This window comes from Phalacrocorax aristotelis, chromosome 9, assembly GCF_949628215.1.
Source record: "Phalacrocorax aristotelis chromosome 9, bGulAri2.1, whole genome shotgun sequence".
Taxonomy (NCBI): Eukaryota; Metazoa; Chordata; class Aves; order Suliformes; family Phalacrocoracidae; genus Phalacrocorax; species Phalacrocorax aristotelis.
In genome coordinates this window covers 34,060,893-34,073,850 of record NC_134284.1, presented here as the reverse complement: position 1 = coordinate 34,073,850, position 12,958 = coordinate 34,060,893, and the positions used below count along the sequence as shown (strand labels likewise).

Genomic DNA, 12,958 nt, shown 5'->3' with positions numbered 1-12,958 from the left:
GGTGATAACGTCTGTGCTGTTTTTTTCTTGTTGAGGGGGAGGAGGAAGAGGAGATGGGACTGATTGCATACCTTCCAATTCCAGTTACTTCATTACTGAATAATCATTGGAGCAGCTCTGCAGTCTGCTCTGATAGCAGATAAGTGGTGTGGCGTGCAGCACTTTAATCTAAACAAAACTTAAGTGCTTTTTCCTTTTTCCCTGGAGTGAAACTGCAATCTTGTTATGTGAATGTTAGCCAGGACAAAGGGGTTTTTGCAGCTGTCACGATGCTTCTCTAGGCTTTGTGCACGTGAGAGGTGTGTCCCCAGTGTCCGTACTGAAAATACCCATAAATACTGTGTTCCCTCACCTGGCAGCTACTGTTGAAGGCTCTCCAAGTGCTTTGCCAGGTGAAGATGTGTTTAGTTTTGATATTAGATGTCTCAAAGGGTTTAGATATAAACCAGTGAGCGTTCAGATTGTATTTCCTTTCCATAGCAATGCTTATTAATTAGTTTCTCTGTCTGCATTAGGACCTGAATAGTCAAGCAAAATAGCCTGAGTACACCTCTGCTACCGAGTCTGCTGCTTCACAATACGAGTCCCTGTGGTGAGAGTGGTCACGTTGACGAGTTTGGAGCAGAACTGCATAGTTTTGGTTCCCCAGACATGGCCTTAGATGCAGCCCATATGATGCAAAAGAGAATTATTGGGCAGAGCTTCAGAGAGGGATTTTGTCTGTCTTTGAAAGAGGATAAAAGTACATTTGTGCATCAGGTTGAATCCTGATAAAATGCCTTCTTGGAACTGATGTTTCTGAAAGATGATGAGTTTGAGGTACTGGCTTAAGCCTGTGAGAGCACCACAGACGAGTGCCTGGATTTTGCATAGTGTAGTACTGGGCAAAGCTTAAACTCTTGTCAGGCTAACTTTTTCTGGACTGCCATGGAACTGTTAAATCTGCTCTAGTCCTAAAAACACAGCTGACTGTGCAGTCTGAGCCGCATACAATTCTTTGTTTCTGCTTTTGACTTGAATGGAAAAGCAGTTTGTTTTCGCATTAAATAAAACTCAACTGTCGCTGCCCCAGAGGGGGTCTGTTCATGCAGGCTCTGTGTGGACTCCAGGCAGAGTGCTTTTGGCTCTCGCTGCTTTTTGCTGTAAGCATGGTAACTCAAGTCCGGACGATGGGAGGATGGCAGCCCACTAAGAGAGATATTTTTTTGACGGGTAAAACATCTTGGGGAAAGAAAATGTATACACTTTTAATATGTTGATAGTTTTTGCAAGTTTGGGCTTGGTTGTGTTGGTTGTAACTTGGCCGATAGGGTTGATCATGTAGAGTGACTCAGTATGGATCCAACTGCAGCATTAAGCTCTTGGAATAACTTAAGGTTAAGTGATGGTGAATTTGAAAGAATTAAAGACTTTAAGGCCCCTTAGTCAGGTCTTGCATTTATAGGGTGGCTTTCAGAGGGAAAGACCCAAACATGCTTTGCGAACTGGCCTGTGCGTTGTCCACTGGAGTGGATCCATGTTTTGGTAAGAACAATATGGTCTCTTAATGAGATGAACTGCATCACCTTTTTAAAAGGAGATATTTGTCTGTGTAGGGGGAAAATACTTTATTCCTGTGAAAATCTGTAGCTGATCAGACTCCTGGATCCATTTTTAGCCACCGACATTGCAGGGGCAGGAGGCTGGCAGGTTGGATTAGGTATTGCCTAAATAAAATCTAGGTTCTAGTCTGGAGTGTCATCTGGCAGCAGGGCTGCCTGACCCCCAGCCTGGGGAGGTCAACCCAGCCTGTTCATAGCCACAGTTTTCTTGGAAGAAGGTTGTAGGACACGAGTCTTGTGTAGGAGCATGGGTGCCCTGCTGCCTTCGTAGGAAAAAGAAACTAAAGGATGGGCTGCAGTAACTTCTTTTTAATGCTGGTCAACCTGCTCTGAGGGTAATATAGGTGGAAAGGGGCTCACCTGTGGACAGGAGGCTCAACTGAGTACTGAGGAAGGGTCTGTAAAGCACAGCCTCTTCCTACGAGTGGGCAACAGTCCTCCACCTGTATGCTTATGGTGGGGGTAACACCATTGCTTAGAGCAAGAGCTTGGCATCTTTAGTGCTGAGGTGAACTACCGGCTGACAAAACAATGTCTCTCACAGATGTCTCAAACCCACAGTGCTGGATTCTGCATTGTTAGTTGTTGAATGGTTGTCTGAGGTTGTGTTCCCTTTCTCCAGTAAAAAAGCTAATCCTACATCTCAAAATGGTCTGTTTGCCATCTCAGCATCACAGTTAGTATTTGGGTCTGTGCAAGTTGACAAGGCTCTGGTGGCCATTTGGGATGGTGAAGTTGCCTTCCCCATGCACTGCTTCTCCACTTAAAGTTTGTTAACCAAGTTTCCATGGCAGCCACCCAGCCTTGGCTCTTCTCCGGCCTTTATTTACCTCTTAATTGTTGAAGTGTGCCTCAGTACTTCCTTCCTCTCTTTCTTGTGTTTGGCTTGGGGTTCGATCGCAACGTACGGTTGCTTGAAGCGACATGCTTGACTGGGAGGGTGGATGATGAGTGTCCGCAGCCTTTGCATTGGTGTGTTCATGAGCTGGGATGGGTGCACTGGGGCTGCTCGTGTGCTTCAATATCCAGCACTTATGGTCAGTCTTGCCTGTAGAAAATGAATTGAAGGCAAATTATCCAGTCCTGGAAACTTTTCTGGGGAAAAAGTTTAATGAGTGCCTGAAGGGCCACAATCCTGTAGCTTGTGTGTGGTGTCATGTAGCTGTGAGCAAGTTTTCCTTATTGCAGAAGCTGGATTGATTCCTCAGGGCTGGATAGCATCTGATCTTTATGTGAGGGAGGGGAAAAAGCTGTCCGACTTTAATCTGAATTTACTAGGTAGTTAATAAGTAAGACTTCTGCCCTGAGTAACTTGTTCAGCCGATGTTATGTTGCAGGAGCTCCATGGAGATGAAGCCTGCTGGCTTTATTTTGCTCTGAAATCCATTTGGCTTGGAGTTGCCTCCAGAATCTGAGCCCTCATGGTACTTCAGGCTTGCAACTGGGTAACCTGCTGGGTGTTTAAGGGCTGAGGCTGGGGCAAAGCCTGGGTGCTTTGGTGGCTGAGAGGTGACATTGGCACGTGGAACCCGTCATTCAAGTGTCCTCATGCTGAGAGCAGTGTGCCTCTTGCCCATCTCTTCTTCCCTATATAATTTGCAATTTGTGTTTAAAAGTAGAGGGGTTTAGTTTTTGTTCTTCTCTGCAGTTGTGGTCCATAGGAGCAATTAGTGTCGTGATGCTTGGCACTGGAGCTGCCTGTGGTGCCTGATTGTGTAAGCTGGTATTGCTGAAGTGAGCAGGGAGCAAGTGAAGGTATTTGCACCAGTCATTTAGAAACTGGTATAATTCAGGTCTGAATCAAGCTCAGGCTCAAACAGGTTTTGGAATTTATTTATACAACGCCACTGGGGTGTGTGGCATTGCAGAGACAAATAAACAATGGTTCCCAGCCCTGAGGCTTGTGTTCGTTATTAGATAATGTGGCATGGGGTAATTACAGCCAGGGAGCTGGGTGGAGGGGTTAGGAGAGGGTGAGGGCTACATCCGTGTAGAGAACATGAAATGTTCCTTGTTGTGCCTGCAGCTTGTTAATGGCATTGTTAAGAAATTGTGGGTGCGCCTGAGGTTATAGGAAGGATGGAGGTCAGCTTTGCAGGAGGAAGTGTTGAGTGAGTTATAGGAGACGCGTGGATTAATAAGAGAAAGCGGAAGGAGGCAAACTGAAACTAGTCGAGCATATGGGGAGTGGCTGTGTTTACACAGAGGCTGAACACACAGAAGCAATGGCACTCGAGGGTCCTGAGGAATCTGGGTGTTAGAGCAGTGACCGGGCAATCGCACCCATGCCCCTAAACACATGTGCTTGCTAGGAATGGAGGAACAGGTAAAGAATGGGGTCCAGCGGGCTACTGAGAGCTTTGTGGTCTCTCCTCTTTGCTGTCACTGCAGCCGGGCTCCCACAATGCCAAAGCAGCTCCTACCCAGCCGCCCAGTGGGAATTCTGCTTGTGGCAGGGCAGCCGCCTTCGACTGTAGTTGCTTTTTGGGGTGTTCTTGGTCAGTCGGCACGGAAGATCTCCTCGAATTGGTGGTGCCCTGCATGTCAGCAATGTGTTGATTGCTGTTCCCACATGCCCTTTGCATTGGGCAAACTGGGTCTTTTGGGTTTTAAGAGCTGGTTAATAGTTGTAACACTGTTAATGTGTAACTAATTTCCTTTTTCCTTCCCTTTTGCTCTTCAGAAATGCCATTCTCGTGAGTGTGCAAGAAACCTACAGAACTGTAATGTCTAACCCTACATGGAATAACAACTCTTTAAAGGTACCACCCTTTTTTAACTATGTGGCTTTGTTATAGGTTGGGGTAACGATGCGCTGATCTTTGCCGCAAAGCTCAAAATTGAAGTACCAGGCCTTATGTAATGCTATCCCTTCCAAAAGGCTGACGGAGCTGTGACACTCTGGTCTCTGATTTCCAGAAAAACTGCGTGCAACCCTGCACTTGATCCAGGGTGCCAAGGGGCCATCCCTGTTTCTCTGTGAACGATCTCTTTAGGCAGATCTGGTGTTGCCTTAGGAACAGATGGTGGTTTCTATTCAGAGAGCTGAGCTAAGCTTTCTTCATACTTGGTGGCCATCCTTGGAAACATATTGCCCTTCTTTTTAGTGACGCATGACGGCTTGCCTGCTTGTCTCCAACTTAATGACCTTCTGGATCGTCTTTCTTGACGAGAGGTTTCTAGCTGTATTTATGAAGAATATCATGATAAAGTGCAGTTACACTTTAACATTTAGGTTGAAATGCCTTAGCTGTTCATGCTGCATTAACCAGCTCTCAGGCGTTGGCTTACTCTGCTGTCTGATCCCGCAGTGATGCCATAATACTGAATTTTGGACTGCCCTGTACATTACCATAGCAACAGACTGATGTCACAGACTCAAGGACATGACTTCAGTGTATGATCATGCAGAGGCACGATCAGATTTGTGAAGGAGAAAGCTGACTAATGCACATCTCAAAAGCAAATGAGGGGAATGCAGGTTACAGCTGACCAAGCAAGGTGCTTCAGTCTGAAAATTCCCCTTTTAGACAGAGGAGGGGTTGATCATGTCTTTAAGACAGGAACAGTCATCGTGATGAGCTTCTCCTTACTGTGGATAAGCAGACGTTGTGCAGGTATCCTGTATCTTTTAAACAGGTGGTGTTCTGGGGTGGGGAAACTTGCTGTCTGGTTTCAGAGCTTTGAAAGGGCACTTGTTTTAATTTTAAAGAACTTCTCAGTGGTCTTGTAAGCATACTGAGAACGCTTCGACTTGCTTAATGTTGTTCAAACAGTTTAATTGGTTTTCCAAGGCTTTTATTTTATCCGTAACATTGGAAGGTGAAAGGGGAACTCTGCATCTGCATTATGGTCACATTTTCCTATATCCTATTAGCAGATTCCAAGATTGTTTAATGTGATCTCCACCCATTTCATTTGGCTGCAACCTTTGCTCCCATGAAAACAAGGCTGATTGTTCTGAATTGCTGTGTGTATGTGCTTTGGCACAGCATGAAGGTACCTATAATAACACAACCATTGTCTGGAAAAAAAAGCAGTTTGCAGTAATAACTACAAATAAAAGGGTGCAGTACTGGGGCAAGACAGATAATGGTCGTTTTCCCACCCATTGCGTACAGCAGATTCTCAACACGGTCACCCCTCGGCATGACAGGGCTGTGGGCTTTGGTGTAGTATGTCAATATTGGGAATAAGGGACTGAAATATTTGCATGTTGTTCCAAGTTTCTCTTTCCTGGACGCGGTTCCATTGCTCATATCTACGGATGGGGAGGCTGAATGACTTTTGCACAATGCGGTATTTTATTTGCATGCTGTGAGCAGTTTAACAAGTGTGTGTGCTAAATGAAGCATTCCCACTTTCAGTTAGCAGCTGACGCACCCTTAAAATAAAATAATAAAAAAAAGTGCCTTTAGGTTGAACAGTGGGGTTTTGAGTGGTGAGATTGTGCTGTGTGTTTGAGCGGATGGTCGGTCCTGCCAAGCCTGAATGTTAACTTGAAATGCTGTGGGATTCAGCAAATAACTAACTAAAACTCCTTCGTGCTGAAGTAATTTTTGCTCATCTCTGCACTTTGTGGAATAAAGGCTGTTACAGCACAAGATTTGGAAGTAATGTAATTGCTTTACATGTTCAGTGTCACAGGAATTGAGGATATTTAACAGAAACTGGTGTTTCTTTAGCAGTTTGGTTGCCTCCCAGGACAGGAAGCTGTAGAGTGTTAAAAAAGAGGCAGGGAAGGAGTTTAACAACCCTCTCTCTAAATCAGGATGCTAGAATTCGGTGCCTGGCCTTGAGCTGAAAGGGCTGGAAGCTCTGCAAGATTCAGTGATTCATGCTGCTCTGCAGCAAACAAGAAGATAATGGTGATGGACTATCAAGAAGGCAGCCTTGCTAAAAAGAGAGGCTTTGTGATACGGTAAAGGGGAAGGAAGTCTGGAGAACTTAGAAAAGGAACAGATGTTTTTGGAGGTGGGGAAAATCTTAACTATCCATGTAGTTCGCTCTTGCAGCGGAGCCAGCAGAAGGAACTTGATACCAAACAAAAGTAGGCACACCCAGTATTTAGCACAGGGATCCTGGAAAGCTGCTCTTCGGTGCCGTGATGCTTTTTCATTTGACAAATATGTCATATGGTGACATCTCACAGAGGCAGAAGTGAATAATATAAGCACCTGTGAGTTTGCAAGGGGATGTATAAAAGAGGTTGGAGGTGTTTGATGCTTCTCTTTAACAACAGTAAAGAAATAACATAATGGATGTATAAAATGATACTCAAAGCAGGAAGCCAAGAGGGATGCTGTTCCCCGAGAAGGAAATAATGACAGAAGATGCATTAAAAAACAGGGAGAGGTTGCTTGTAGGGGGTGTTTATGGACAGAGATGACTGGAAGTGTGATAAAACAGATTGCTGACCCTGTGTATCAAACTGAGTAGCAATGATTTTTCAAGTCGTTGAAACTTGCATTAAAAAAAAAATAAATATTGCTCTTACTAGTAGGTTCACCCACTGTAATTGGTTGTGAAATAAACCTGGGGGAATTTGCCCATCTGTATGTGATGCACAGTTTCTTTGCTGCCTACTTGGTAGCTGTACCTTCAGGTAATTAAAAGCTGTTTTTTAAATCCACTCTTAACTGGTGGGGTTGTTTTGTTTTGTTTTGTTTATCTTGCTACTTTTCTGAGGGCTGTCAATCACTCTTCTGGCTAATGTTTAAAAACCAAGTTAATGTAGTGTTAGGAAGGGAAAGCTGCAGGTGAATCTTTTTTTTTTTTTACTTTAAAAAAACCCCCACAACTATGAAACTGGGTGAATGTGTGAGGCTTTTTAACATGCACCTCTCTGCTAAAATAATTTAACTTTCCAAGTCCAGTATGGAAAACTTCAAGTTCACTTCGATTTCTAAGACCTCATGCCACTTACCCCTCTAAAATCAATAACCAAACCTCAACGGCTGCCTTTGCTTAGGAAGCAGTTGTAATTACCCAGAAATTACAGGAGTTGTTCGGCACGAGGATCCTCTGGTTTCAGCACATAGTTTCATCGCTCTGTAGTGTTTTGAGAGGCTGAAGGGTGGGATGCGGCTACAATGAGTTTCCAGATTCCTAACAGTGTGAGGGACTGTTTTTAATAGTGATGATAAAAACAGCTATTCCCAGTTGGGAGGTTAGTCAGTGGTACAATTATCAGAGCTATGAAATAGTGCAGGGATGGCTCAGAATGGAAAAACTAAAACTTGAAACTTATTTTCTTGAGGGAGCTGTTTGAAACTATTTCCTGCAAGCTCATGGAGAATTAGTAAGATGATGTTAAATGGTGACAGATCAAGCTGATGGGGCTCATGGTTACTTCGGTAATTTAGTTTTTGGGCTAGCAAACTTTAGCTGGCTTTTGGGAGAGGGATTTGGTAGTGATTTGTTGACGAAAGCCAGCATGGTGAGTAGGAGCTCTGGAACTGGCATGTTTGATATGTAAGATTTTGGTCTTCTGCTGTACGGTGTGCTCACACCAGCTGCTCCGCTGGGGAGCCTAAAAACGTGCTGAGTATTTTCACAGTACAGTAACAGTCCCCAGCTCAAAATGTAGTTCACTTACAACTGTGTTTTAAAAAGGATGCTTTGAGTACCTTATTTTCTGCTTAGTTTCCTGCCGATTTGGTTCTTCTCATTCATACTTTCTCTCTTTTGTCCAAGAAGAGAAAACCCTGGAAAAGAATATTGGTTGTACGGGGCGGGGGGCGGGCAGTGAGGAATGTTAAGTTAGAAAGCAATACATCTATGTTTCCGTGTCTGTCTTGCTTATAAAGCTGTTTTTGCATTAATAAGTCTAGAAGTAGTGTGAAACAAACCTGAATCTGATATTTTCAGATGAACTTTTGGGAAAGTTCATAATCCTAAAATGGTCATTACCTGGAAAGAATTGCACCAGAGTCATTTCTGGTGTCCTGGTATAGGCCTGGGCTACTGAATTTTGAACATGAAACATGAAAAGCGTAAGATTTGCAGCAAAAGTTCTCACAGTTAACAAGGCACCTGAGCGTGTAGAAGCTATCCCTTACTGAAATTTAGATGCTGTTTTGGGGCCTTTATTTTTTTCTTTAGAGAATGAATTACAGCAGAATTCATGCTATGCTTGGAATTTCTGAAAATTTAATTGTGTTAGTTGCTAGGCATATCAACTGCAAAGCTCTGAAAATATAAACCTATTTTTTACTTCAAGTAACTCTGAGTTATTAATAGGAAAAAATCTTCAAAAAGTGTAGCCAAAAAAAAGATTACAGATCCATGGAATTGATAGGTTTCAAAATTAGCTTAGATTTTAAACAGTCTCGAAACAATCATGCAAAAAGATACTATGTTTAATGTTGGTCTCTAGTGCAGTTTACCTGCCAAAAACCCAAGCTTATCTGTAGCTGAGTTAGTTCAGCAGATGATGTTCTGTGTATGTTCTTCATTTAAGAATTTGCATAAACCAAGCAGATAGTTTTGCTGGGAAAGATTTTTAGCGTGTAGCATTGCCCGCCTTCTGTCTTCATCAATTTAGCCTCCGCGTGTCACTGGTCACGTGCCTGTGCTGTTGAGTGTTCAAAGTCCTTCCTGGTGTCTTTGAGCAGGTTCTGTGTGTTGCAGGGTGCAAAGCAGTTTAGTGGTGAGAAACATCCTCTGCATCAAGATGCTGTTTCCTGCATCGTTCACCTGCATTTGTGTGGCCCCAGCTCCGCTCACTGATGCGCTGTTTCCCCCCATGCTTGCTCCTGCTGAGCTGCGTGTGCTCAGACAAGGTCTGCTGTGTGATGGCCGCAAGTGCCTAATTTTGTGTGATGGATAACTAGGGGGTCTGCTTTGATTGTGCTGTTGTGAGTCTCATCCGCATTGCTGCGTTATTCCTTCTGTCACTGGTTTGGATTACGTCTTTATTTTGCTGGCTTTGACACCCTGCTGTCCTGTTTCCTTGCCACACACGTGTGTGACTTATGCTGCAGGCCTGGAACTGTTGGAGAGATGCTAGCACAATACACGATGGTAGACAAAAAATATGCTACTGGATTGAAATGATGGGGCCTCATCCTGCCTCTAGTGAGGAAATATCTCCGGGCCTGTGACAGATTAATCTTTTGATGAAGAGCGAAGATTGGCAGCCTTTGATGTGCAGTCTAACTGAAGCTGTATGATTTTTGCGTGTCATATCAGTTAAACAGCACCAGCACTTACTGGTGGAGTCAGAATAACTTTAATTTCTTTAGATTTTTGTGAAAAGTTTTGTGGAAGGTTAGCATTGGCCAGCAGCCCACCCAGCTGCTCGTTTACTTTCCCAGGGTGGAAATAGGCTTAGAAAGCTTCTGGGTCAGGACAAAACAGAAAAATTAATTTATCACCAGTTAAAGTAGATTTAGGTAGTGAGAAACAAGAAGATAAACGCTAAACCAACACCTTTGCTCTCCCCTTTCGCTGCAGGGGAATACCTGCCCTGCCAGGGTGCACCTCCTCCCCTTCCTTCTCTGACCTCCCCCCTGTTCCTCTGTTGGGTGTTCTTCGCCCTTTCTTAAATACATTTCCCTGGTGATGCCAGTCACTTGGCTGATGGACTCAGCTGTGACCTGCGGTGGGTCGAGGTGGAGCTGGATGGAAAGGACCCAGGGCAGCCAAGACCTACTCCCACAGAGGCTGTGGTAGAACCTGACACTGATTAGTGATTTATTTATTTTTGTCTTAGATCGCAGCCTTTTCTTTGGGGACTTTTGGATTTGTTTTATAAGATACCACCGGAAAGACCAGTGAATCCAAAGCTTGTTGGGAGGGCATGGGTGGTGGTGGTGTGTCTTGTTTGTTTATGGGTGGGTGGGTTGTTTTTAGATGCTCCTAATGAATCTGTTCTGTTGGAAGTTTTCTGTCCTCAGTAGATGTAATGATGCACTTTGTTATAAAATGTTCTGTGAAAAATAGTTTGAGCTTCCTTTTGCATGAAACCTGGCCTGAGGTTGGGTATACTTAGTAGAACTGTTTTTCCTAAGTTTGCAGAGCATAATTTGTTTGTAAACTGCTGACTTATAATTTGAAATTTCAGAGTTCAATGTTTTTACATTATCCTTACAAGATGAAAGATAGTTTTTTGCAAAAGCATGATGTTGGGGCATCAGCAGTGCCCTGATTTAAACAATTAAAAAGGATTTAAGATTTCACGACAAATCATGAGACATTGGTGCAAAAAATTGTGGAAGATGCTAGTATGTGAAAGCAGGGTGGATTCAGGATTGTGACAGAAAAATTTGGGCATTTTGAATTGGAGAAATACTTGCAACTAATGGCACAGTAACTTCTAAAACTTTTTCTGAGTACTGTCATATTTAATAATCTAATGATTGTGTTGCTGAGTGAGGTTTCTGTTTGTTGAATTTGGTTTTGGAGACCCTTAGGACAAATTTGGGTCTATGAGGGATGCCTCTAGTCAATATTGTGATCTGTCAACTCTGCAATGGATTGGCGAAATGAATCCACGTGGGCAAAAGAATGTTGTTCTGCTTTGAGGTTTTTTGTGTGTGTGTGGTTTTTGCTTGGTTGTTTTGGTGGCGGACTTGGGGGGAGAACCTGTGTTGTGTTGTGTTTTTGTGCCTGCGTTGTTGTTGAGAAGGTATCCACAGTGGTATAAGACAGAAATCCACAACATGACCTTTTGGTTAAAGGGTAAGATTCCACGGAAGTAAACAAAAATGAATTACCCCTTATTCTGCTAAACTCTCTTGGGCTGGACCTGTGATCAGGGTATATAGGGTGGTCTCTGTGAGAGGAGAGCTGTCAGTCCAAAGGCTAGTCCAAAGCAGGTTAGAGCCATACAAACCAGTTAAAGCCATATTTAATTCAGTGCATTAAGCTTCAAAGCTGATAAATTCAGTGTTTAACATTGGGTCACCTGCTGCGGGGTTTTTCTTATTAACAAAGTTCTAAAGAAGGAAGTGTATTTATTTACTGGGTATGTAGAAGTTGGTTGTAGGTTTGCTCTTCTACTTTAGAAGCTGTTTAATACCCCTCAGAGAGATGTACAGAAGGAATTTATACTGTGCCTTGTATGCCATGGTGCAGGGGGACTTCTTACCTATATAGTGTCAAGTATGAGCTTCTTGGTTTCCTGCTGACACTTTACTTTGTCAGTATATGCCAATAAAATACCCGGTCCTATGTTGGAGTACGTGGTTTCAAAGATACGCCTGTATTGCAAATGGGTTTATTTTCACTGTGTTATAAGAGCTGCCACAAAAGAAGCAAAGGAAACTTTAATTTAAAGAATTAGAGTGGGTTGTTATGCCATGCTGCTGGATCGCAAACTGTTACAGGCTAACTAGTGAGTAATTACTGTCAGGCAGGCCATGAGATGGTCAATTTATTAGCTGTCACAGCAAAAACGAATCTGCCAAACATGTGCCAAAATGAGTCAAGTGGACCTCTCCAGCCAGGATCCCTAACATCCACAGGCGAAATACAGTGATGAAATTATTGTTGACAATTCTAATCTGCCACATCAGTGTTGTAATAATAGTCAGGATCTTCTTTAGCAAACTAATGTTGCAGTCTTGAAAAAGATTGGATTCTTCTTGCTGGTTTTAACTGGCTTTCTTTAAAGTGGGACAGGTTGGCTCTCGATCGGCAGTCAAGCTGCTCTCCTGTGTAGGCTGTCTGCATTTCTGTCTCTGGTGTTTGCCCTAAAACTCCCATTTAACGTCACTTCTGCATCCTGCAGTCGTTTCTACTGTTCTTTGCATGTACAGGAGCAATCCAGCGAGACCTCAGCCTTAAAAAACGAGGGCACAACGTCTCCAGAGCTCTGGGAGTGATTCTCTACTATTTTTGGAACCAGCTCTATTGCTTCTATAATAGGAAAGCTTCTGGAAGCTTTCTCCTTCCCCTCGCCCCAAGAAAGTAGCCTTTCAGCCGAGCTTTCATTAATTCAGAATCTGCATGGCAAAACAAATCTAGTTTTATACGCTAAATAATTCAGAGGTGGCTCACGGATCATGTGGCCTCGAATGTGCAGCGTTACAGTGTATGTCTTTACCCGTACCCAGTAACCCAAGGACACAGCGGCTGTAGCCCTGCTCAGGGATGTTTAGCTACTCCCTATTTATCATTCGGGGCACACCGGAGATTATGTGGTGGCAAGGAGCGCCAAAGTAGGTGGTAGCTTTCTAGTAAAGTGGAGCAATGTCTGATCTCGGTGCGTTTTTCACCAGTGCTGCACCAGCATTGGCAAGTAAGGGTTTTACTGCGTTTGTTTTCCTCTTGGATCAAGCAGAAAAAATCTAATGAGCCAGTTGTTAACTTCTTCCCAGTTGCACAACAGATGAAGTCCTTACCCAAGTTGT

The 12,958-nt window shown here is 43.6% G+C and overlaps 1 protein-coding gene across 13 annotated transcripts in view; it reads left to right on the top strand.

The window, feature by feature from the left end:
* Positions 1 to 12,958, top strand: part of FBXO34 (F-box protein 34) — a 45,994-nt gene that overhangs the window by 15,990 nt on the left and 17,046 nt on the right. For 9 of the 13 annotated variants that reach the window (XM_075104268.1, XM_075104267.1, XM_075104276.1 and 6 more), the window contains one exon: positions 4,285 to 4,363. The exons of the other annotated variants lie outside the window; for them this stretch is intronic. The gene's annotated coding sequence lies outside the window, so the exon portion shown is untranslated. The remainder of the gene's footprint in view (positions 1 to 4,284; positions 4,364 to 12,958) is intronic. 13 annotated transcript variants of the gene reach the window in all.